Below are 24,229 nucleotides of genomic sequence, written 5' to 3'. Positions count from 1 at the left end.
ATTTCCTATAAATTGGCAATTAGATTTTGAGGCTTGAGGATTTCTTTTAGGCAGAAAGGGAGCAAGAACCCTTTATGGGCAGATGCTGTGTGTGTCCTATCGCCTCGTATCAGGAAGCACATATTGTCTGGTTGTCGTACTTCTAAAAGATGCTGACAGTGGCCAGGCCAGTGGGTTTAGGTAATGTCAGCCCAATTCCTCTGTTATAAAATTCTGGTAGAATGGAGGGAAATATTTTTAGAGTGCTGTTCTGAATATGTAAGTAATGTGTGTTTCTTTTAAGAATAAAAGTATGTACTATGAAGAAAATAAAACTTATCTACACTCCCACCCTCCAAATTTTTATACACACATATATATACATTCATATACACACATAAATACTATGTGTACAGTTTCATATCCAACTTTTATCAATGAACATAATTGATGACAGTGTTTAGATGCACTTAAGCTATACAACAAGTAGGAAACAAAGAGCCTCTTTGGCAGTGGTTTTATGACCATGAGGCAGTATGATCCAAAGTAGCTAATTGTCAGATATCAAATATGGGCCCCCAAAATGTAGCTCAATATTATGCTGAAACCAAAATAAGTGTTACAGATAGATAACCTATGTATTTAAATTGCATAAAACCAAATAACTCCATACAGCAAGCCAACATGTTCAGATACCTAGACGATCGCTGTTTGGCCATGGGATTGAGAAGCCACAGAAATATTGCAGATTTCTGTAGGCAAAGCAGGTGTCCTAGTAACATCTGTTTTAAAAATATTCCAGGCCTGAATCAGCTGTGTCCTGCTATGGTATAGAACTATAGGCTTATCTGTGCCAGTGAGCAGAGAGGTCTACCCAGAGCCTCTATATCTTTCTTAATTGATGTGAAAATAGTTCAACTTAGAAATTAATAATTGTATGAATCAATCAAGAAGGTAGATTTAAATGTGTTTTATGCTCTCACTATAAAATGTACTATTTTTAATCCTAGACTTTAAAAATAGCTCTCTCATGATGATGAAATAAAGATAGGATTGGTTTTTGAAGGTTTATTTGGGTAGCCAAGTGCCAAGCAACAGTGCTTCAAAGGTGAACTGTTTTGTTTTCTGTGTCATTGCCCTGGATACTAAGATTTATTTAGATAAGATGGAAGAAGCATGGGGCTCACTTCTCATGTTGCTTGTCGACCCACAGTGTGATGTGATGCCTCTTTGTGGAAACAGGTCTCTAGCAAAAGGGAGCTCTGGTACATGTGCTTGAGCCCTTTGTGAGGACATCCCTGACTATTGGTGCACTAGAAGCTTTTTGGCCTCCTTCAAGAGAGGAAGGGTTGGATTCAATGCACAAAAGAACACTGGCCATGCTTCTTTGGTTTCCTGATAGAATGCCAACCCTCCACCCACTCTGCAGACCTCCAAAGCCACATCAAATACACACTCCCTAGACCCTTGTTGTCATTACTGGAGTTTACTGAAGAGGTTTTAGATGGCTTAGAGTGGAAACAATGTGTATTCTGCTACTCTACAGGTTTTTAGATCTATTCTTAAATCAAGTTTTGTCTTTCCCCTGGAAGATTCCCTGTCTGGAGTACTCCCATGGAGCCTCTTAAAGAATTGCTTTCACTAGCTGCTCTGCCAAGTTATGCCTTTGATTTTAACAGTTAGAGAAAGGGAGACAGCAGAGAGTATCTAGGTACAAACTGCTTCAGATTTGTTATATGGTGTTCTCAAGGATATCATCCACAAGACATTCAATGTAGGGCTGCACTTGAGCAGTTTCTTTTTGGGTTGAGAGCCAGGAAAAACCAAAAGGCTTTGTTTAAGAAACTGACAAACTTTCTCCTTTCTAATAAGTAGAGTGTGTTAGCAGTGTAAGCTGCCATAACAAAGATATCTCAAAATACAGTGGCTTAAACAGGATGGAAGTTTATTATTATTTTGTGTAATACTGCATATATTGGTGGTCCAGACCTGATAGGAGACTCTGCCATCCTAAACACTCGGTTTCTGTCTATGGGTTCAAAGTGATTGCTCCAAAGCAAGGGGCCAAGGAAACCCAGAAGTAGCTTGCATTACTTCCACTCTCCTCCCACTGGTCAGACATTGTGGCCATTCCTGGCTATAGGGGAAGATGAGAAGAGCTTGACTATTAAATAAGAGGAAAAAAAATAATAGATACTGGTGGGCAACCAAAGTCTCTGCTGTAGTTTTCCCTTCTAGCCACCCAAATAGCCATGTGCACCCTTCTTTCCACATACGGGACATTCTCCATCAGGCCTAATGCCCACAATCTGCATAATGTATGTACAATCTTCCCCATCAAGTCTAGATCTAACTCCTGTGATCTGGTAACCTAGAAACTAAGAGACAAGTTATCTTCAGCCCCACTTTCCACCCAAAATACCACAATAAACAAAGCTTTATGACCATTTTATTGTGGATAACCACAATAAAAACTCTCATTCAGAAAAGTGAAAAATGATGAACATATAGCGGCTGCTGGTCCAGAGTGGTTGTCAAACCCCAGCTGGCAGGAATTGCAGACTCCATGCTCTGGCAGTTCAGGGACAGATCTGCTTAGATCTGGATACTGGGGGCAACTCCCTTGTGTATTGGCCTCCTTAGCCCATTAGGAGGACTTTCTTTGTCTTTTATCCTTTGTGGCCACATACAAAGTTGGCATAACGCATTGCCTGCTGGTGAAGGTTTAGGAAGCTGGAAATTACTTTAGAGTTTAGAGAGCCACAAGCGTTTGTAGACCAGGCTTGTGGTTTCTTTGGCAATACAATTCCCTTAAAACCTAATAGACTTACGTTCTACTTGCTTTCTGTCAGTTCCAGATGCCAGTAACCACTGCCAAAGTTCTCATCTATCCATAAATCTTAAGCCAGAAGATTCTGTTCTTTCATTTCCTGGTCTTCATTCTCCACATACTTCTTTCTCTCATATTATTAGAGACTCCCTAGAGGAAATTGGAAACAATAGATTTGAGTGAGAAGGAAACACCCTTAATCTTTACCATAGGAGTGGCTAAGGGAACAACTTAGTATTAGGCTCTAAGGAAGGCTTGAGGTTACAGTTTCATCTCTCTCAGTGTCTTTAGTGATACAAAAGCAATACTTTTTCAAAACCTATGAATTATCAGATTTTTATTCAATTTGGACACGGGCTTCATGCAAGAGAAAGTCTCCCTGAGCAGAGATCTCCTTGCAGGTTTAGTAGCTACCACCTGAGTGAACTACTTATCTAGCACTGATGATGGTTTTACCAAATATTTACTATGACATGACAAGCATCAATACCTTTACAGATTTCGACATCTTTTTCCTCAATGCCTGTTGCCTGACCATTAAGGCACTGTCATCTGTTTTAGGCTTTCTGTTTTACTACTTATAGGTACTAACTTTTATATTGGTAGGGTACGGTCTACGCTGATAAAACAAAAAGATCCAAAAATACAGTAGCTTTGGCAAAGTAATAGCCCAAAGGTCAGCAGTCTAAGGCTAGGAGAGAGATTCTACCATCCTTCACACACAAGCCTGTCTGGATTCTAAGTACCTGCCCCAGCTCCCTCCATCACACTGCATCTCAGCACAGCCATTGCACTAGAGGTTGTGATGCATGAGTTACACCTGTCAATTCTACTCATATCCCATTTGTCAGAAGTTAACCACATGGCTAGGCTTAACTGTAAGGGAAATGTGGAACATCATTTTTAGAAAGGAATAGACATTGGTGAGTAGCTACAATTCCCACCATAGAATTAATTATCTTGTTTTTCTTTTTTCCTGGGAAATCGGGAAGCTCAAAGTCAAATCTGTAACATTGGCTATTGGGAATAATGCTGCAAAGAACAAAGGAGTGCAGATATCTCTACATATCTTGATTTCAATTCTTTTGGATATATACCCAGAAGTGGGATTGCTGGGTCATGTGCTAGTTCAATTTTTAGTTTTCTGAGGACCTTCCATCCTGTTTTCTATAGTGGCTACACAGATTTAAATTCCTACCAGGAGTGTACAGGGTTCCAATTTCTCCACATCCTCAAAAACACCCTCTCTGTCTTGCCTACTCCTGCTTAAGATCAGGCTATTCATTGCTTCTGCCTAGAAAGTAGTCATAAGTTCCCAATTGGTCTCACTGCCTCCAGACTCATTCCTCTCCCATCCACACAGCCCACCAAACTGGTCTTGCTAAAACATGGGTCCAATTCTTCTTAAAAGCCTCAATAACTACCCATAGTCTACCAAATAAAATCCAAGCTTTTCTTTTATCTCTTGTGTTTTGTTTTTTTTTAATGATAGCCTTTCCAACAGGTGTGAGGTGATCTCTCATTGTGGTTTCGATTTGCATTTCCCTGATGACTAGCGATGTTGAGCATCTTGTCATGTATCTGTTGGCCATTTGTATGTCTTCCTTGAAGAAATGTCTATTCAGGTCCTTTGCCCATTTTCTAATTGCGTTATTTGGGTTTTTTCTATTGGGCTGCAGGCATTCCTTATGTGTTTTTGATATTAACCTCATATGAAATATGTGGTTTTCAAATATTCTCTCCCATTCTGTGGGCTGGCTTTTCACTGTTGATTGTTTCCTTTGCTGTGCAGAAGCTGTTTAGTTTGATATTGTCCCACTTGTCTATTTTTGCTTTTGTTTCTTGCGCTTTTAGTGTCATAGCCAAAAAATTATTGCCAAGACAAATGTCATGAAACTTTTCCCTGTGTTTTCTTCTAGGAGTTCTACAGTTTCAAGTTTTATATTTAAATCTTTAATCCATCTTGGGTTGATTTTTGTGTATGATATGAAATAAAGGCCCAGTTTTATTCTTTTGCATGCAGATACCCAGTTTTCCCAACACCATTTGTTGAAAAGATTGTCCTTTCCCTATTGTGTGTTCTTATCATCCTTGCTGAAGATCAATTGACCATATATGCATGGCTTTATTTCTGGGCTCTCTCCTCTGTTACATTGGTCTCTATGTCTGTTTTTATGCCAGTATCACACTGTTTTAATTACTGTAGGTTTATAACATAGTTTGAAGTTAGGAAGTGTGGTACCTCTAGCTTTGTTCTTCTTTCTCAAGATTGCTTTTGCTGTTTGGGTCTTTTGTGATTTTGTATGAACTTTAGGATTGTTTTTCATTTTTCTGTATTTGAAACATTTTCTATATGTATTATCCTTTTCCATAGTCATGATTTTCCACTTTGATTTTAGTAAACCCATCATATACATGTACTTCATTGCAAGCTGACTCAAGTCCTTTTCAAGAAGGTCTGTGGTATAAACAAACAGTAAATTTGAATATGAATAATGAAAATTCTACCATTGGACACTCCCAAGGAACATTGAACTTCAGTTTCCCATCTATGATGGAAAATGTTAGTCATCTCAAATATACACCAAGCTTGAATTCCATTTAATTTAATTTGCACTATCATGACTTGCCTAAGATATTACCCATTACCCATTAATGGGTTCCCACCTTGGCTAAGGATTTGCACCATTCTAAACTGTAAATATTCTTGGGAGGAGTAAGCATTTAAATTATTATCAGTCATCCCTGCTGTAGTGAGAATTAGCTAAACAGATGGCTTTCATGGTAACAACTGCTAAGAAGAGTTGGCTTTGCAGAAATGTGACACAAGACCAATGAGTGTTCATTCTGAGCAGAGTGAGAAGCTCTAGAAAGGGTGTCCTTTGGACACTACAGGAGACAGCGCGGTGTCTGGATGGCTTCTGAGGCATGGTGGAGATGGGAGAGGGGCTTGATGATCGTTCAGTTTTATTGTTCACTTCTCTGGACCAAGCATTGTTCAAGGGCTTTATGTGAATGTATTACGTCACTTAAAACAAAGGGGGCCTGGCAATAAGACAGGAGAAGACCCACTGTGTGCCAGGAAACAGGATGCAACTGCTAATACTGTCTTACACTGGTTTACCAAGACCTTGTCTCATCTGACCCTCCAGGAACCCCGTTGGGTAGGTTGGATAAAAGAGAAGAAATGAGACACTGAGAGACCAGGTAATGTGCAGGTGACAGAGCTGCGACTCCAGCCAGATTTTCCCCAGACTCGTTTCACTGCACCATGACCATCCCTCTTAATTCCACATCATTTCACAAAGAGTCAACCTCGTGTCTAAAAACAGAGTTTGAGGATGTTTTTAAGTGGAGAGATGAGCAGGTTTTTAGATGAATAATGGGATAAAATGTTTCAGGATAGAAACACCATAAATGCTTTACTCCAAAAGCTAAGAAACAAACTGATGGGTCACTAACTGGGGGCTCCTCCCTTGTGCTTCTTCCCTCCCTCTCAGGGGCGTTGTATTTACTTTGTCCTTCTCATGGGGCTTTTGACCTCCAGCCCTTAAACATTCTAAATCTTGTCCATTCTACATGAAGGGAAAGCCCTCCAATTCTGCTTTCTAGCTCTGACTTCATCACCCTCCTTTCTGTTGTCCTCAAGCTTCTCAACAAAAGACACAATGACACAGTTCATTCCTCACATCTATTCTCTCATTGCTCTGAAATGTAAAAATCTTTGTAAAGGTGTCGATTACCTCCTAATACTAAATTCAGGAGACTCTCCTCAGTCCCTTCCCCCCTTGACCTTCCTATGGCCTTTGACACAAATGGCCTCTCCCTCCTCCTTTATTTTCCCTGTCAGCACCTTCTTTTCTCTTTGTCTACCTTCTACCTCTCTGAATATTCTTTCTTGGAATTTTTTTGACTCATGTTCTCTGGCCATCTCTCAAATGTTGGGATTCCTAGGTGTTTCCTTGCTTCATTCCTGTTGTCTTCTTACTCTCTCTGCTCTACCTGGATACCTATCTCCATCTCCATCTCTAATCTCATCTTAAATCTATATCTCAGTTCCCCAGGTTCCTAAAGAAATATCTCATCTCTTATTATATGATGGACATTTTCTTCCATGAATGTCCATAAACAACTGAATTTTATTACTTCTGAAATTGAACTTCTTACATTTCCCCCCACTCAATACTGCAATTCCTCCCACATTGCCTGTGTTAATTGCTAACACCACCATTCACCTAGTCTCCCAAAGGAAAAACAGGACTCCTTTCTTTCCTGACCCCCCCCATCCAATCATTCTTCAGGTCTCCCTGACTTTGCCCTTGAGCCATCTCCTAGATCCTCCCTCTCCTCTCCATTCTGCCTACTACTTAAGATCAAGCTATCCATGGCTTCTGCCTACAAAGTAGCTCTAAGTTCCCAGTTGGTCTCACTGTCTCCAGACTCATTTGTCTCCCATGCATGCAGCCCATCAAACTGGTCTTGCTAAAAGATGGGTCTAATTCTTCTTACGAGCCTCAATAGCTACTCATAGGCTACCAAATAAAGTCCAAGCTTATCTGCAATAAAATCTTCAAGAGCTACTTCCTATTTCTCTACCTCCACAGCCTCATCCCCTGCCATTCTTCTGTGCATTGGCCCTTTCTTCCAATCCCCTCTCCCTGCTCCTTTGTTTGGTATACTCTTCTCCTTTCAAACTCTGTCTAGAATCCTGTATAATCTCTATTCTACATTCACAAAATTTTCTTGATTGCCCTTAATGGAGGTCTATTCCAAGTACATTGGGACTATAGGGAAAGGAACACCTATGTTAGCCTAGAGAAATCTGCACCAAAGAGGGGAATGCTTGTGCTGAGGCTTGAAAGATGAGGAAAAGCCTGTTCCATGAAGACTTCATTGACCCCCTAGGATTGGTAAGTCTACCTCCTTCTTCTATTACAATGCTATCCTTGTACATTTACTTGTTTGTTTCTCCTGGTGGACTGTGAGATCCTGAATGGACCATGAGCTCCTGAATGGACCATGTTGTAGCCCTTGCAGTAGCCCAGTGTCCAGTTCAGTGCCAGTGTTTTGTAGGCCTCAATCAACTTGCTAGATTGGACTGAATCAGAGTAGCCCAAGGTCACTGAGCTTATTAGTGGCAAGTGGCTAGTTTAAGAGAAGTGGTTCTCCACACTCAAGTCTGAAATCTTGACCCCATTAGCACCCTTTTCCAACCTAACCTGCCAACTGGCTCTGACCTTCCAAATGTTAACACTACAAATCAGCACATGCGAGATAAGTATGTGCACACCAAGTATCGACATGGCATATGGCTATGTAGTATATGGAAACTAAACTCGTTTCACTCACCAAATTTATGGTCCTTTTAAACCTCCTGGGTTAGTTTTGAATCAAATCCAGATTTTTGAGTGTTTGAGTTTATTTTCTTTTGGCAAACACATCTTCCTGTTGTTAAGAAGAAAGCCTTTACAAAGATTACTTAAAAGTTTAACTGGTTTCTTGAACATCAGCAAGTTCTTACAATACAGGATTTTAATGGTATGAGTGTAAATGAATCAAAAACACATGGATTAATATCCCCCTAGAATCCTCAGGCTGTTTAAAAATTTACAGGAGACATTTGAGGAAAATATAGTTTAGGTTCCATCAGATTCCAAATGCAGAATATTTTAAGATATCCCATGAGCCTAAAGTATGATTTTGCAAGCCTATCAGAGTATTACTTTATTAATATTTATGTAAGTGAACTATTTAGTAACTAGAGTTATCATGAGTGGAGTGAAACTCCTTAGGCTACAAGGTCTTATTTAAGCAAAATGGCTGCCAACAAAAGGTGAGATAGGCCTCTGACTCAGAGTTTCTAAATCTGGTCCAACTGGTAACAAAGAGAAGCTTTCTTTCAAGTTCAGTATAGCAGCCCTTCGAAAGTTGGTGCCCTTCTGTTGTTTCTTTTTCGTGGATAGTGGGAGTGTTAGATATGGGGAGGTGTGGAACACATGAGTGAAAGAAAAGTAATGTAGGGGTCCTACCTGCCTCTGTAATGGAAACTCTTTCTCATTATGAAACTACTGCCTCGTTTGGCACAAGTTACGTATAGGCTGGGAATAGCAGGGTAATTGCAGGTCATGATGACCTCATAGGATTAGTTAGTTTGTATAAACATGTTCCAAGTCCAGCTATGTTTCAGTTAAGCCCTGCACAGAGAAATACCAAAACAGCCTAGCCTGGGTTCAGTGTTGCAAACTGCTTATTTGTACAAGAGATCCCTAGAAGTCCACTAATTCAGGAGACAGCCATCTTAGGGACTTCATGAAACCGTCTCTAGAGTGGTTATTTTAAAACCAGATTAAAAAGCAGCCTAGAGAGTGAACCCATACCGAATCTTGATGTGAAGTCAGACTGTACATCTTTTGAAAGAATTTTTCTGTCAAGAATGGCTATTGATTTCATTTGTCCTACAGAGATGTGAATCATTAAGTATGCTGGGATGTGGCTTACACATTTAGGTAAGAATGATGCTTATGTAGGACACTCCTGTATCTAACATGCTTCTCTTCTTGCCTGTTGAGAAAGAAATGTAGCCTTCCTGGGGTTCAAGCAGGCATTCAAAAAGCTCCTTTTGTATTTTGATATCTCTGATAGAACCCACATATGGAAGCTACCCTGGACATTGTCCAATAAACATTTATTGAGCACTTCCTGTGGGCCAGGGACTGGGTTACACAGACAGTAGGTACAGATAACAGGAAAAACAATTTTAGCCCTTAAGAAACTTATAGTCTAGGTCTGGAGGGGAAGAGACAGATATGTAAACAAGCCATAAACATATAATAAGTGCTGAAACAAAGGTAAGGACAAAGTGTTATGTAGGTACAAACTTCCCAGGAAAGGTAGCAACTTGCTTTGTCTGGGGAGATCAAGAAAGTCTTCCCAAGGGAGGTGGTTTTGAGGTAGGTTTTAAAGGATAGTTTGGAGTTTCGTAGTCAATCAAGTTCAATGGCACCAATGGAAGAACAGATACATAGGGAGGTCAGTAAGAAAAGGAACTTGTTCAAAAGGCCTCAATAGGATTAGATTTTAATTGTTACCCTTTGTGCCTCCTATTTAAAGAGTGGTTTGGTTTCTGTCTTCCTTATTTCTCCAATACCCTGTTCCTTTGATATTTCTCTTGTATTTTCTCTCCTTTGGCAATCTTGACTCAATTCAATTCAGCATTTATTGACATCTTACATTTGCTGGCACTGTATCAGCCCTATGGGAGATTCAAGAGGAGAAAAACCCTGTCCCAGCCCTCTGAGGACACATTCTGCAAGGCTCAAGTTGGCATGGTCTGCATGTCCTCATTGTGCTGCTTTGGAAACAGGTTAATGAAGATCATCTCCTAGTCTTGTAAAGCCATCCAAATTGACAGTTGCTCAGCCTTGTCTCAATTAGGAGGTTAGAGAAAATGTCACAAAATATGCCAGGCATGGAAACTAAAATTTCCGATGTAAATTGTAACTAAAGCTGAAGATGGTGTAATACAAATCCTTTCTTATGACAAACATCCCCAAGAGTGGGACCACAAGCTGATTCATTTATATTTCCTACATTTTAGGACAAGCACAATTTTTCCAAAATCTGAAATTGTCTGTTATAGGAATACATGTCTAAGGGAGACATAAATATAGATTTTCCTGGCACTAACATCTCCTGTGCTCTAAAAATAAGGATCTCTAAGACCTAACTTTAAAAATCTGCTTTGTTGCATGAAGTTTCTCCATACCTTTCACTGATTAATTGCTTTTATTTTATTGGCTGGTTAAGGAAGAAAAAGGCTAACCTAGTTATTAGTTTGACTCAATAAGCTCTCATGTCTGAGAAGAAAAGTGATGTGAATGGGAAGAACCCCAAAATAAATTCTTGTTGACACTCACTGCTCCCCTCTACCTTAAAGAATGAAAATTAGATTTAGGAGAGTACTTGTGTTTTGTATATCTAAAAAAATCTTCTGAAATAGAAAGAAAAAGATTATGCCATAGCATTCAAGGTCAAGAGAGATGACCTTAGGTCTGCAAGGGGCCAGGATGGGAGCAATGATAAGACTGAGGACTTCTAGTCCCTGGCTCAAGACACCAAATTCAATCCTTCTTGCCTTAGACACACAAAAAACCAAGAAGACTTTCAAGGCAATACTTGCCATTCAAATTGTTCAAAATATTCAAGCATGACCATTCCCCAGACAGTGCACAAAACACTCATCATGTAGGTATACACCCATCCCTTTGAATGTTCTGACTTCAGGGGGATGGGGGGTTGGGGGAGGGGATGGGGGCATAACTACATGATGAGTGCAATGCGTACTGTCTGGGGAATGGACACACTTGAAGCTCTGACTCGCGGGGATGGGCGGTACATGGGCAATATATATAACTTGAACTTTTATACCCCCATAATATGCTGAAATAAAAAAAAAAATTCAAAAAAAAAATTGTTCAAAATAACTTCCAGAATGCACAGCATTATTGAAAGAAAAAGTGCCACTCAATGAATGTCCAGCTAAATGTTCTATTGAATCTCAACTTTTTTCTTCCCACTCTAGTCCCAGGAGTCATATCGACTTAACAAGTAGTTATTAAACTATTTAACAAGTCACATGACTAAACTAAACTTCCATGCTGACTGTAAAAACAAGAGGCTTAATCTCTTGGATTCGTGTTTGGTTTTTGTCTTAGTTTTGTTTGTTTGTTTGTTTGTTTGTTTGGGTTTTTTGGGGGTTTTGGTTTTTGGTTTTATTTTCATTATGGTAATTTTGGCACTTACCAAATGACTAATACTCTTTGGTAATGTCAGTTCATACCGAACCCAGAACCTTTCATTCAGGGCAAGTATGTTCATGATTATTCAAGTATTTCTATGGGATTAGCTGGTCTGATTACTCAAAGCTTTGTGTGATCTATAAAATACTATCTCATTTGATTGTTGAAATTGACCTGTGAGACAGACTGAAAGGTTTGATTATTCAGAGTTCACAGATGAGGGAAGCAGACCTAGATAGGCTAATTTAGGTTCCATTATACTGATTTAAACCTTAGTTAGTAGCAGAGCTGAGATTTACAACTAAGTTTGCCCTCTCCAGGTTCAGAACTGTTCCCACCACACAGGAGGTGGTGCGTGGTCAGGGAAATCACAGGCTGAGTGTGAGCCCCCCTCTGGCAACGGCTGCCCGCTTGGTTATTTTACCACAGATAAGACTTGACAGAGACATCAGCACCCCAGGCAGGATAATGCCTGGCTGCCCCTTCAAACTGATAGTCTTTAGATACTCACCTTTGTTTAGTGAGGAAGTAGAGAAACTGATTTTCTAATATAACGAAAATTCAATATTTCCTTGTTTTAAACAATATGCCCACCCTCTTGAGCTATGACTCTAGTTCCTCCAAGTCAACGGTATTAATGACCCACGTAGACTTTTTCTTTGATAAAGACTTCAGTGAAGTCTACTGCTTCGAGATGTGTAAGGAGGCGGGTCACATTGCAGACTTCATGGCACACAACTTGAGAAAGCCCCTTCGGATATAGCACTCGCCCAAGTCTCTTCTCTCTCTCTCTGGCACTCTATTCTCCGGTCTTACACCTCCTGAAATATCTCTCCCTTTCTTGGAAGAGCACATTACCTCCACCTCAGTTTCTCTGTCTAATCTTGCAACCTCCTTCCACAGAATGATATAAATCTTCAGTTAGGTCAAAGGCCATTTCACTGAGAATAATAATTATTATGTTGAACTCAACAAATCAAAGAACCAGGGCTCAGTACTAGAGTCTATCTTCCTTTGAAGGCAGTAAGGAAATTGTTAAAATATATATGTAATTTTTTTCCTGTCATATGTTTAAATTCAAATGAGAGATTAATACATGTGCTAAGCAGAAGTGGGACCAATTTACACTTCACCCGTTATGCAAGAAATCATGCAATAAAATTATTCTAAGTTAACAGATACCATATTCCTGATTAATTTCAAAATGTTTTAAGTCCCTTTTAAATAGTTCTTCTGGAAGCTGCTCAATGGGATTACCCTTTCATTGGGCTCTTCTTCCAATCCTCAGTTTCCTTATCTGGAAAATGGAGAGAATACTTACATACACTGATCTGGTAAGAATTAAATGAGATACCCTAACATAACACATCTAATCACAGGGTCTGTTCATGGTAGGCAATTGGCAAATCTGAGCCATTCCCCACCTCACCCCCACCAACATATGATCATAGTGCTTCTCCCCTTCACTCAAACCCAATTCCCATCAAATAGTGTAAACTTTCTTGGGGATGGGACTTTGTCTTTTTATTCCCCGTGCTTACGATAATGTGGCAAATGCTGGGTATAGGTAAATCATGTAATAGGTGTTTCTCAGTTGACTTTCCAGATTAAATATATATTTATCTGTCTCTATCTCTATCAATATCTTCCCGTGAGTCTCTATTTTCATGCATGTATACGTGCACACACATACAAGCATATGCTTAGGCATATATTAACCTGAAATTTTTTTGCAATACAAATTTATGTGACAATAAAATTATTATCTTTGGGGAAGAGATAAGAGATAAGAAGTCTTGGTTACTCAACATGTTGAGCCACTGGTTCTTACACCTGAGAACAAGTTAAATGCCCATGCCCATTGAAATCATATCTATGGTAAGCAGGACCTTAGTTCTCTGGGTTCCATCTGGAAGACAAAGTCTCCTCCTCTTTTTAGTAATGATTTTACCTGTCTATGAAGGATAGAGGGGTCATTTAGAGTGGCAGAGACCTAAAATTCTGTTTCCAAAAAATTTTGCTGCTAGCTTTCATTAATTCTTCCTCCTGGATGGAATATAGCTCCCATAATTGAGTTCACTCTCTGACTTACATCTTATTTGACTTCATTCTTAACTTATCTGTGGAGTACTTTATAGATTAGTGTTGTGTTTTGGAAAAACAAAGAATGCTGGAAAATTCAAATGAGGCTTTAAAGAAATTCATCATTGATTTAGTAAATAACATCTTCCTACAAGAATATTTAACTTTGGCCCTTTGGAATAAGCATTTTTAGGAAGTATGTTATCTAGTTTGGTAATTTAATTGTAACTCATATCTTCTATTATCTTCTCTGACACGAATGCCACTGAGTTATTTCCCTCGAATCTCAATGATTTTGCCCCTGGATTATGAATAGCAAAGAAGTGAGTGGTCGGAGATGAAGCTGAAGAAACAGGCTGTTGTTAGGTTATGACAGGCCTTGAGTTTGGACTCTGTGTGGCTGACAAAGGGAAGTATGAGGTGGAGAACAGCGTGAGGGAGAGCTGAAGAGATAAGCACGAAGAGACAATGTTAAGAGTATGGATTTCAAGGCAATAGGAAATCTCTGAAGCATTTTAAGCTAGCAATTTACTGGAATGTATTTGTGTTTTTAAACAAAGAGGATGGCTGTGGTGTGGAGAGGGTTGAGGTGGGAGTGTGGACAGGGGGAGGCCAGTTAAGAATCTGCTCCTTCACGGCCCAGATGAGAAATGACAGATAGCAGCCTGGATCAGGCAAAGGGTATGGAGAGGGAGAATATCACATTCAAGAGACAGGAGTATCTCCTGTGTAGGAAGTTCCATCGTGATTATGGATATGAGGAGAAAGAGGAAGCAGCTAAAGGTAGTGCCAGGCTGAAGAGCATGAGTTATTTAGACACTGGTTATCCCTGATTTAAAATCAAGGTAATTTTGAGAAAAACGGAGCCCTCTGCTAATTTCCCTTGTCATGTCGCCTCCACCATGAGGCTGCGCACACCAGGAGCATCTACAGGTGGAATGGGCTGGTGGCGCACTCTCCAGAGAAAGGTGCTGAGTTATCCCATGTTTTCATGTTGATGAATGACTTACCCTATGTGCAAAATTTAATCTACATGATTTAATATCATTCCACAAAGAGTTTATCTGGCTTGCAAATCCAGGCCCATCAGCTTCTCCTTCTCTATATTGGATCCTCCATGGGATTTTCAGGAAAATGGCAACCTCTGAGAAAAAGCAGCATTTAGAACTTTGGAATATAATAGGAGGTTTGGTTGAAGATGTGTTTATAACAACTGTAGAGGCCTTAAAGCCATGCACATTTACTTTTCTAGGTCATTCCTGCTCTGTATTTTCATTCATAAGGAAGAGTTGGCTGTAACTGATTTCACAGACAATTCTTAGGTTTACTCTGCCCCCCACTTTTTTTCCTTTTCTCCAACCCAGAAATGAGAAACCATCATAGTTGTTCAATTCCTGTAAGTGTATAATAATTTTTTGTTCCTGCTGACATTTCATGTCTAATGATTAAGAAGAAATATTGGGGCACACATTTCTCTGACAATCTAGGAAACAAATCAGTTAAAAAACCATGCCCTGAATATCTCAACTGTTCTTAAGATTGGGTCAAAGTACAGGAAGAAAATAAACTCTTGTTCAAATTCTTACCCTGCTTAGCAAAATCTCAGTTTGGAGGCAGCATATTCAGGGTGAGCCTTCTGACCTGGCTTATAGTCCTATTGACGCATCATGAGATATTGGCTAAGTTGCTTAGCTTTTCAATATGAACTCCCCTATCTGCACAAAAGGCATTTGATGGTGATCATCTCAACAACAAGCATTTATTAAGCGTCTATTTTCGTGTATCCCTGTACTAGGTACTGTACCAAGATGCCTATTCAACAGAGATATGGTAAAAATCTGTGAGATAATGAAAATAAAATGTTTTAATGTCCTTGAACGAATGAAACTGTGCCAAGCCAGGAGATTATGATTTTAAAGTTTCATAAGAATGAAGGAGGGTCTTCACAGTTTGCACGATTTTGAAATTTGTTTAGTTGATATGGAGGTCAGGGTTAATCCTACCAGAGAAGAGTTAGCATTGCACAGAGAGAAACTCTGTTCGCGGCTGGAATATATGTATAGATCCCAGAGTCACAAAGGAGGTCGGGTTAAAGAGAGAGCCTGGATAACTGAAAATTTATCATAAGCACTGGCAAAAAAAAAAAATGAACAAGATCATTGCATACAAAGAACATTATGCGAAGCAGATTAATATTCTGCCATTCTCCACCCTGCTCTCTCCTGGGAAGCTGAACCTATGGACTGTATCACTCAGGCTCCTTGCCACGGGCTTCCAGTTGAGTTTGACCAATGAGCATCACCAGCAGGAGTTCATGAGCAGGAAGAGAAGGCAATCAGAGTATTTCTTCCTGGGTCCCTACCTTCTTTGGGTAGGTCTCTGGCAGTGACTGTGGCTCCTCCTAGGTTCCACTGGATTCAAGCAGCACTATTTCCTCCCCTTTGTTCTTTAGGCCTAAGTAATAACAGCTTTCCATCGTTGCTAGTCTCTGGGTGCCTCAACATCCCTTGCTTGTTCCTTTAACATGCCCACACCTCTGTAAGTAGTCATTTATCAAACTGTCTTTGTTGGAAACTTCTGAGGTGAATATTGTTCTTTCTAGGATCCTAACTAATGTATACATATTACAAAAAAGTTTCTTTAAAGCTCAGAAAGACCCTTGTGTAGATCCTAACATCTTTTTTACATGAAAAACAAAAATAGCCAAGTTTTCAAATCAACCACCCCACAAGATGTCCCTGAGATGTTTGGATTCTATTTATTGGAAGCTCTAGAAGATCTCACACAGGGAAATCAAAATCCTCTGATGAAACAATTTTTAAACTGAAAACTCATTATGAAAATATCTTAGAAGGGGTGAGAAACCCCAGAGAATATTTTGTGCCTTGTTCTTTTCCTTTACGTGGTTAATGACGTGCATTTTTAAGTCAGAAGAAAGGAAAACATTCAGTAATTCTGGATTTTCTTAGGCAATAATGGGTTTTGCAGGTCTGGGGACAGGATTTTATCTGAGCAGTTAGAGTGTACATGGATCAGGGTTTTGTGTCACTAGTGGTGAACACAAAGAGCTGTCAGCAATCTGCAGTCTGGGAGGATGCTCGCTCCGTCCAGAGCTGACATTTTGTGACTCACTTTACCTCCCCTCTGCACTAGTAACAAACATACTACCAAGTGGGGAGCTATAAATGAGTCCATTTCCTGCAAATAAGATTTTAATGAGATTCTTTAGCTGGTAATACACCAACATGAGATAATAAAATGTTGATTGTTGATCTCCTCCCTTCCAGGGTTAGTGATGTAAACCCTGGTCCATGTGCTTAAAACAAACCAAATTCAATTTAGCTTACGAAATTGTAATGCAACAAAAAATTAGGTCAAAATAAGTCCGTCTCAGGTGGCAGTGACAGGGACTTTTGCATACAGCCAAGTGATCTCCTGCAGAACCCTGTTACCATTTGATCTAGTGTTATGGACACATAGCATTTTCTAACCATCATGCTTCATTTGGCATGCATGGGCTAACTCACTCTTCTCCAGATTAAAAATAGGGCACTGAGGTGCATTAGAAAAAAAGGAAGTCACATTCCAACCCTGTCTCCGTGGGAGTTAGCTCTACATGGAAAAACATGTGCTTCCTCCCCACACTTTATCTCTGTTCTTTATTTTTAGATATTGATGGGTAAGTAGTGCACATGGGCGTGGGCGTGACCAGGAGCCAGCCAGCAGGGAGGAGAGAATGCAGGAGGGAGAAATGGGAAGACAAGCTTTTCCCCCCCATTGCTTTGTCTGCTCTTTTCAAGACAAACAATCCAAGTTCCAGTAGCCATGATGCGTAGGAACAATTTTAAGACTCCAAATGGTCTTGCTCTTTTGGAACTTAGCCTGTTGCTTGCAACATCTCTTGTTGCTCCCAAGGTTGAAGAAAATGGAGAGAGATGAGAATAAAATATGAGAAAGATATAGTTGAACAATAATAGGAATGATGCTACTTTTTTGGTGTTAAATCAATTAATTATTGATTTCTTCATTCAACAGATATACACTAGGCACTAATTGTGTGCCGGGTAGTAATATAGACACTATGGATCCAAGAGTGGAACAATACTAAATCCCTGCCCTCAAGGAGTTTACTTTTGAGTTGGGGAAACCAATAATAAACTAAAAGACAACTCAATACATAACATGATGTGCGGTATCATAGATGGTAATATGTATGAGACTCTGTGCCAAGAATTTACTTACATTGCTCTCATCTATTCCTCACAACAACTCCAAAGGCTGGGTTTATTATCTCTATTTTCTTCTGAGAAGACAAACTCAGAGTGGAAAGGAACTTGTCCCAGGTCAAGCTGGGTGGAGATGAGTGCAGTTCTGCCTGAACTCCCAATCTGTAGAGAACAAGATGGGTTTGTTTTGCCTCCCCCTCGGCTAACCTGCATTCTGCCTGTCCTGAAAGATGCCTTCCCCAGCTTGCCCTCTCCAAGGGGTCTGAGCACTTCCTGCTCATAGAGTTCACTTGGCAATTAACCATGGACCACCTTGTGAGAGCTGCCATCTCTTTTTATTTAGATCTGTTATTGAAATGTTTTATTTGTATTTAGGTTGATTAAAAGCTTGATTGTGACTCAAGTTTTTCTCCCTAACTTTGCTGTAAACTCCTGGGATTAGAAACATTTTAAAGATTTTTGCCCTTTATGGCTCTCCAGGCACTCATGCCTTACACACAACAGACATTTAATATGGAGTTGACTTAATTGAGTCCCCATAGGAGGCAGCCCTGGGAATTTACTGAGGGATCTTCATCATGCTCTCAAGTCATAGATGAGATCCTTTTCTTGATTTCTCACCTCGGGGCATGTAGGGCTAAAACTTACAGCATGTCCTCTTTTTAAATGTGCAGTCTGCCTTATAACCCTTCTTGGGAAGGCAAAAGAAAATGGTCTAAAGTATTTCAGTATCGCTGGAACATCAAAGAACTCTGTACCTTTAAACATTCCCTATTCATGGAAAAGGAATGATAATTGGTAGACTTACTATTGAAGCTGGGAGTTTTTTAAAAAAGCACACAAAACAAAACAGGACCTGGGAACAAAATGACTTTCCATCACAAAACCATGTTATAGTAGGAAATATTCCTCCAAGCACTGGGTTCAAACATTGTCCACTGCAAACTTTTCTAACCAACATCCCAAGCCCAGGTCATCCTGAGTCTACTTGCATCAAGACAAGGCTTCCCTTTTAGAAGACTCACTCCGCACTCTCACTCACATAAAATATCATTCCATTTCAGCATCATGTTTCTTAAGCAAGAATGGCAGAGTCAGGTGGAACTAACATAGCGTTTATGGATGTGTAAATACTAAGTCTGGGATCGTCTTTACTCCCAGAATTCACTGGGACCCGGGAGATTTGAGCAGAGAGTGATGCCGAAAGGAAATGTTTTGAGGTATACTCAAGTTTTATTCACGTAAATGTGATCTGAGTTGTTTTAGGTAGGTATCCCATAATTTGGGAAAAAAGAAAAATCCATATGTAAGAGGGTTTTATGGGAGTAATGATGTCAGGATGTGAGGCAGCTCCTAGCTCCCTGCAGAGCTGACTTCCCACTCTTTTTGCAATTTACTTGGTCAACATAGGAGCTACTTATTCTCTCATTTTGATCACCTACTTGAGAACTAACAGTTGAAAGAAGCAGTTTCAACTTCCTTGAGGTTGAGTTGCTAGCCTGGCTCTATGAGAGGGGCATGTACACATGGTTTTGCTGATGTACTCATATAAGTTGGAATCTACTGGCCGAGTATATTGCCATGATGTGAAACCACAGAGCCCAACTTCTGTACGTATGTCCACTGCAGGGGGAGTGGTTCCAGATATCACTGATGTCCTGTATGGCACCTCTGAAGACTAGGAATAGACTGGACAGCATAAAGAGCTTAGGTATGAGACAGAGACAGGTGTTCAAATCATTAGTATTAGAGGATGGATACAAATCAGGAGAAAAATAGGGGAGCAAGTGATTAAATGCTGATCATCAGCATCAGGAAGATCCTTTTTCCATTTATTCATTCAACAAACATTTCTTGACATTTCCATTTCCAAGCACTCTGCTAGGTTTTGTGAATAGAGAGATGAAAGACAATCCTTTTTTAAGAATGTTCACAATATAGAAGTAGATATGGATAAGGCACACTTTGTAGGACCATACATGCGTTTGCCAGGGCTGCCATAATAAAATACCACAAACTGGGTGGCTTAAACAGCAAGCATTTATTTTTTCACAAGTTTCTGGGGGCCAGAAGCCTAAGATCAAGGTGTTAGTAGGTTTGGGTGTGGTTTCTCCTAAGGTCTCTTTCCTTGGCTTGCAGATAGTTGCCTTCCCACTGTGTCCTCACATGGTCTTTCCTCTGTGAGGGAGCATCTCTGGTGTCTCTCCTTCCTCTCCCAGTCATATTGGATTAAGGCCCCACCATAACGGTCTCTTTTTAATGTAATCACCTCTTTAATGACCTCATCTTCAAATATGGTTACATTCTGAGGTATTAGGGGTTGGGACTTCAACATATGAATTTGGGAGAGAAGAGACACAATTTAGCCCATGATGGTCTTTTAAATGCTATGATAGAGGCTGCCCAGGATGCTTCAGAAGCACAGAGGAGGGGACAGTGAGAGAGGAGAGGCTCCACAGAGCATATGGGGTATAATAAGATCTTACAGGATATGTAGCAATTAGCCAGGTGCAAATGGTGGGATGTGGCTGCAGATGGAACAGATCATTAATTGAGAACCCCTGGATACATGGTGACATTATATACTTTTAGAACTACATCTTATTCTCCAGTCTAAAAATTCTACAATGTTGTATGTCCTTCCAAGACAAAGATACAAAACAGGGATGCGTGCAGGTGGGAGAGAGATCTAGAAACAATAAAGGGTGTTGGCCTCAGATGGAAGCCAAGTTTGAAGTTTAATGATGAATACAACCATGGAGATGCAGGGTTGTAAGCTGGACAGGGAAAAGACAGGGACCAGGAGAGGCCTGCCTGCCAACAGTTGTGTACTTCCCACTCTTGGACACTGTGTTAGTGCAGTTCTCCTACACAGTCTCTTCTTTTAGGCCCCCCCCCACCACCAAGGAACCTCTATCTGATTCACAAACCAATAGGACCCATACTCCATTTCCTCTGTAGGGTCTTCATTGCTCAGCAGATAGAGATTTTTCTCCACTGAAGGAGGCTTTAGAAGCCAAAAATGTCTTGATTTGCAAAATCTATGAAACCATGTTGACTCTGTTGAATTAACAAAATTGTAGATTGCAATAGAGAAGTAAAGAAATGAGAAATTTCTGGTTTGTATTTGTGTCATATATTCATGATGCCCCCCACCCCCCCGCCAAAAAAAGTTCTCTATTTTCCCAGCTCAGAATCAATGAGAGTAATGATTTGAGTTTAAAACTAAATTAGGATCATTTGGAGATTTTGGAATATGAGGAAATTATGGATTGAATCAAGAGTTATATTCCTCAGAGGAAACTGCAGGTGGATAAAACAATTCATTTGAGTTTGGTTTTGAGGATTAAAAGGGGAAATTCCATTTTGTGAAGCATTGAAAAATGTAAGCAGTATGTGATTCAAAGATGTCCCCATATGCATTTGAATGGATCAGCTTTCAGAGAATAGTGCATCAGAGAGCAATTCTCAACTTCTGAAGCCCTGTGAGCCCAGGAAGCAGGAGAGGAATAAGATGCCCTGAAATTAATTTTCCTGTTTTTATGATTTTAGCCAGTGTTTTCATTATAGTATTGATGCTCAGAAGCAGTTTCTTAAAAGACTCATTTTTTTAAAATAAAATCACAACAAATAATCAAATGACACTATTCATTTACTTGAATAACTGGAATCCACATTTCAAAATTTGCTAAATAGTGTCAAGTTTAAATGACCAGGATCAAATGTACAAACATTTGAGTCAACTGGGGGCTTTACTCAAAATTATTATAACTTTGAAATGTGCATTGAAATAAGCTTTAAGAGGAAACAGAGGTAAAACTTTGAATTAAGTGTATGTAAATGTTTACTTTTTTTTCCATTTTTGCCCCTGAATTGCTATGAGATTTTGATAATTCTCTAAGTTAGACTTAGTTTATCAATTTTTAGCTATTATTACTACATCCTTAAGCTCTTTCCACATTCAGCATAGAACCACAACACTGCGAAGTTTAATTTTTACTTATATGTGAGTTTCAATCACAATGCCAGTAGGAAATTTATATGTTATCTGGTCCATTTATCTAAGTCCAAAAAGAAACCTCAGACATGAGGATGGAAAAGGCATTTCCCAAGGATATGAAGTGACATAGTGGTGAGATAAACCTGAACTACAATTCTTAAGTCCTCCATTCCAGCACCTTCTCCCGCCCCTGTTCTTTTCCCAGAAGATTACCCTCTCTGGACGTCTGGAACCTTTTTCTGGGTTCTCCTCCCAGCTGGGTCTTGATGAATCCAACAGGTTTGAGTTAAGAATGGGTAGAAAAGGATCATGGGCATTATTATGTAGGTATGGGATTTACCACAAATCAAAGCCAAGTTCAGATGAGTTTTGTTTGACTTGTAAGTTGTTTTTTAATTATTCATATTCCTTCTTCCCTCACAGAATAGAGAGGGAGAAGGAAAGCCCAATCATCATTCTAGATTCTCATACTAGACTGTGAAACAAGAACTCTCCTCATTCTCGTTGCTTCTCTATCACATGTACAGATATTATGGGCCTTTGCTTGGCCAAAGTTCTATATGAAAAAGGCTTTAATTTGAGGGGCAAATTTCTTCATTTTAAAAAAAATCATTGTTCATCTCTAATTATGAGCATAAATAATACCAGGTGTTGTGGGGATATAAAGATATATGGTAAGGCCTCATGCCCTTATAAAGCTTATAGTAGTAGAAATTTTAAGATTAAAAAAATGTAGCTTTTCAATCTTAAAAAACTCCTAGGCTACCAGTTAGTAGTGTTTGCATGCTCTTCTTTTTACATTTACTGGAAAGCGAAATCCTAATAGTTTAGCAGGAAAAGGCTTGATTGGGGTTTTCCACTGGCATCCTAGAAGGAAGCGTGCACTATTTCAGACAATACAATAAAGTTCTTCCAGCAAGAAGAAACTAGTTTGGTGCCTAAAAGTGGCTCAAGGCAGAAGTTCCTGAGAGAAAGTAATTTGGGTGAGCCTTAGATGGAATCTTGAGGGACTAGCTTCCCTAGTTGTTTCATAATGCCGGGAGGAAAGAAAAACAATAACATTTTCCCTCCCATTCTTCTCCTGACTTAGGTTGCTGGGATGCCTGTGCCTGGCAACTCAAGGCGTCACTGCAGCCACTGCCATGCCCTGGCTGCTCTTGCTGAGTGGGGATGGGGGTGGTGAGGTGACTCTTGCTTCTAGGATCCCTCTAAGTATCATAAAATTATTTTCTGTAAGTTTTACCTTCATAATGGTAAATAAAATTTTTATTCACAAATCTGAAGTTTTTACTTCTGAACATGCAGTGCACCATTCTCCATAAATGCCTGTGTGCATTCATTGCTGGTGCTTCTCCCACCATTTCCTCTGGGCCTCTCTCAGCCAAATCATGCCCCAAAGAGCCCATGCTCCTCAGAAGTTAGCAACCACCAGTTTCACCTTGGCAGAGTAGGCACCCATTTTTAAGCTCCCTCAGTGTGTTATAAAGGACTAGAAGCAATTAGTGCAAGAGAAAGGTAGGTGAGACTTGCTGTTCCATTTATTAACATAGAAACACACTCATGAAAATAAGGACAAGATTGAGAATATGAAACAGTAGGATGGTTTTAAAGAAGGCTGAAGTGTATACATATATAAGTTAAGCTTTGTGGCAACTCTGTGCAAAGTTGAAGCTATTGCAGACCTGGAATTTTAGTTTGATAAAGGCTAACTGTAGTTATTTTAAAATGAAAGGATTCATTGGAATTCTTTAGTTCCCTCCTCATGATGATTTAGCAAGCCTGTCTCTTTTAGAAAGAAAAGTTTAGATGTGTTCACCTAAAAAAGCCTTTCTTTCACACGCGTAAAATATAAATAGAACCGCTTAAATGCAACATAGAAGTGACCCAGCCTTACGAGGATTTTCTGAGTTTGAAGTGCTCTGTAACTACTAGTGAAGATGAGGCTTCCTGGAAACTACGTGTTTTCGAGTGCTGGCCCAGAGCTTGTCTCATCCACTCAGAGGATCTGAGCACCCCCTGTGGCCTCACCATCACCCTGCCACAGACCAGCAGCAGAAAGCACTGTCCGAATCAAAACAGTTCTGTTTAAATCCCGTCTGGAGGACCCATCCTGAGAGTGACCCCCGGTGGAGTCAGACGCAGACTCTTGCGTGTGTCTTTCCTTTCCTTTCCAGGGTCGATCCCTCATGTTTAAAGTAAGAGACTCTCAAAGTCAGGAAACTGGTCAGACGTCCAAACTATGTGGTGACGCTGAGGCCCCTGTGAACCGGAAACAGACATTTACTGTATCCCTTTCCAACTCAATCGCTTCCAA

The sequence above is a fragment of the Lemur catta genome, chromosome 2, assembly GCF_020740605.2.
Source record: "Lemur catta isolate mLemCat1 chromosome 2, mLemCat1.pri, whole genome shotgun sequence".
Classification (NCBI taxonomy): Eukaryota; Metazoa; Chordata; class Mammalia; order Primates; family Lemuridae; genus Lemur; species Lemur catta.
Note: the sequence above shows the minus strand (reverse complement) of the source record.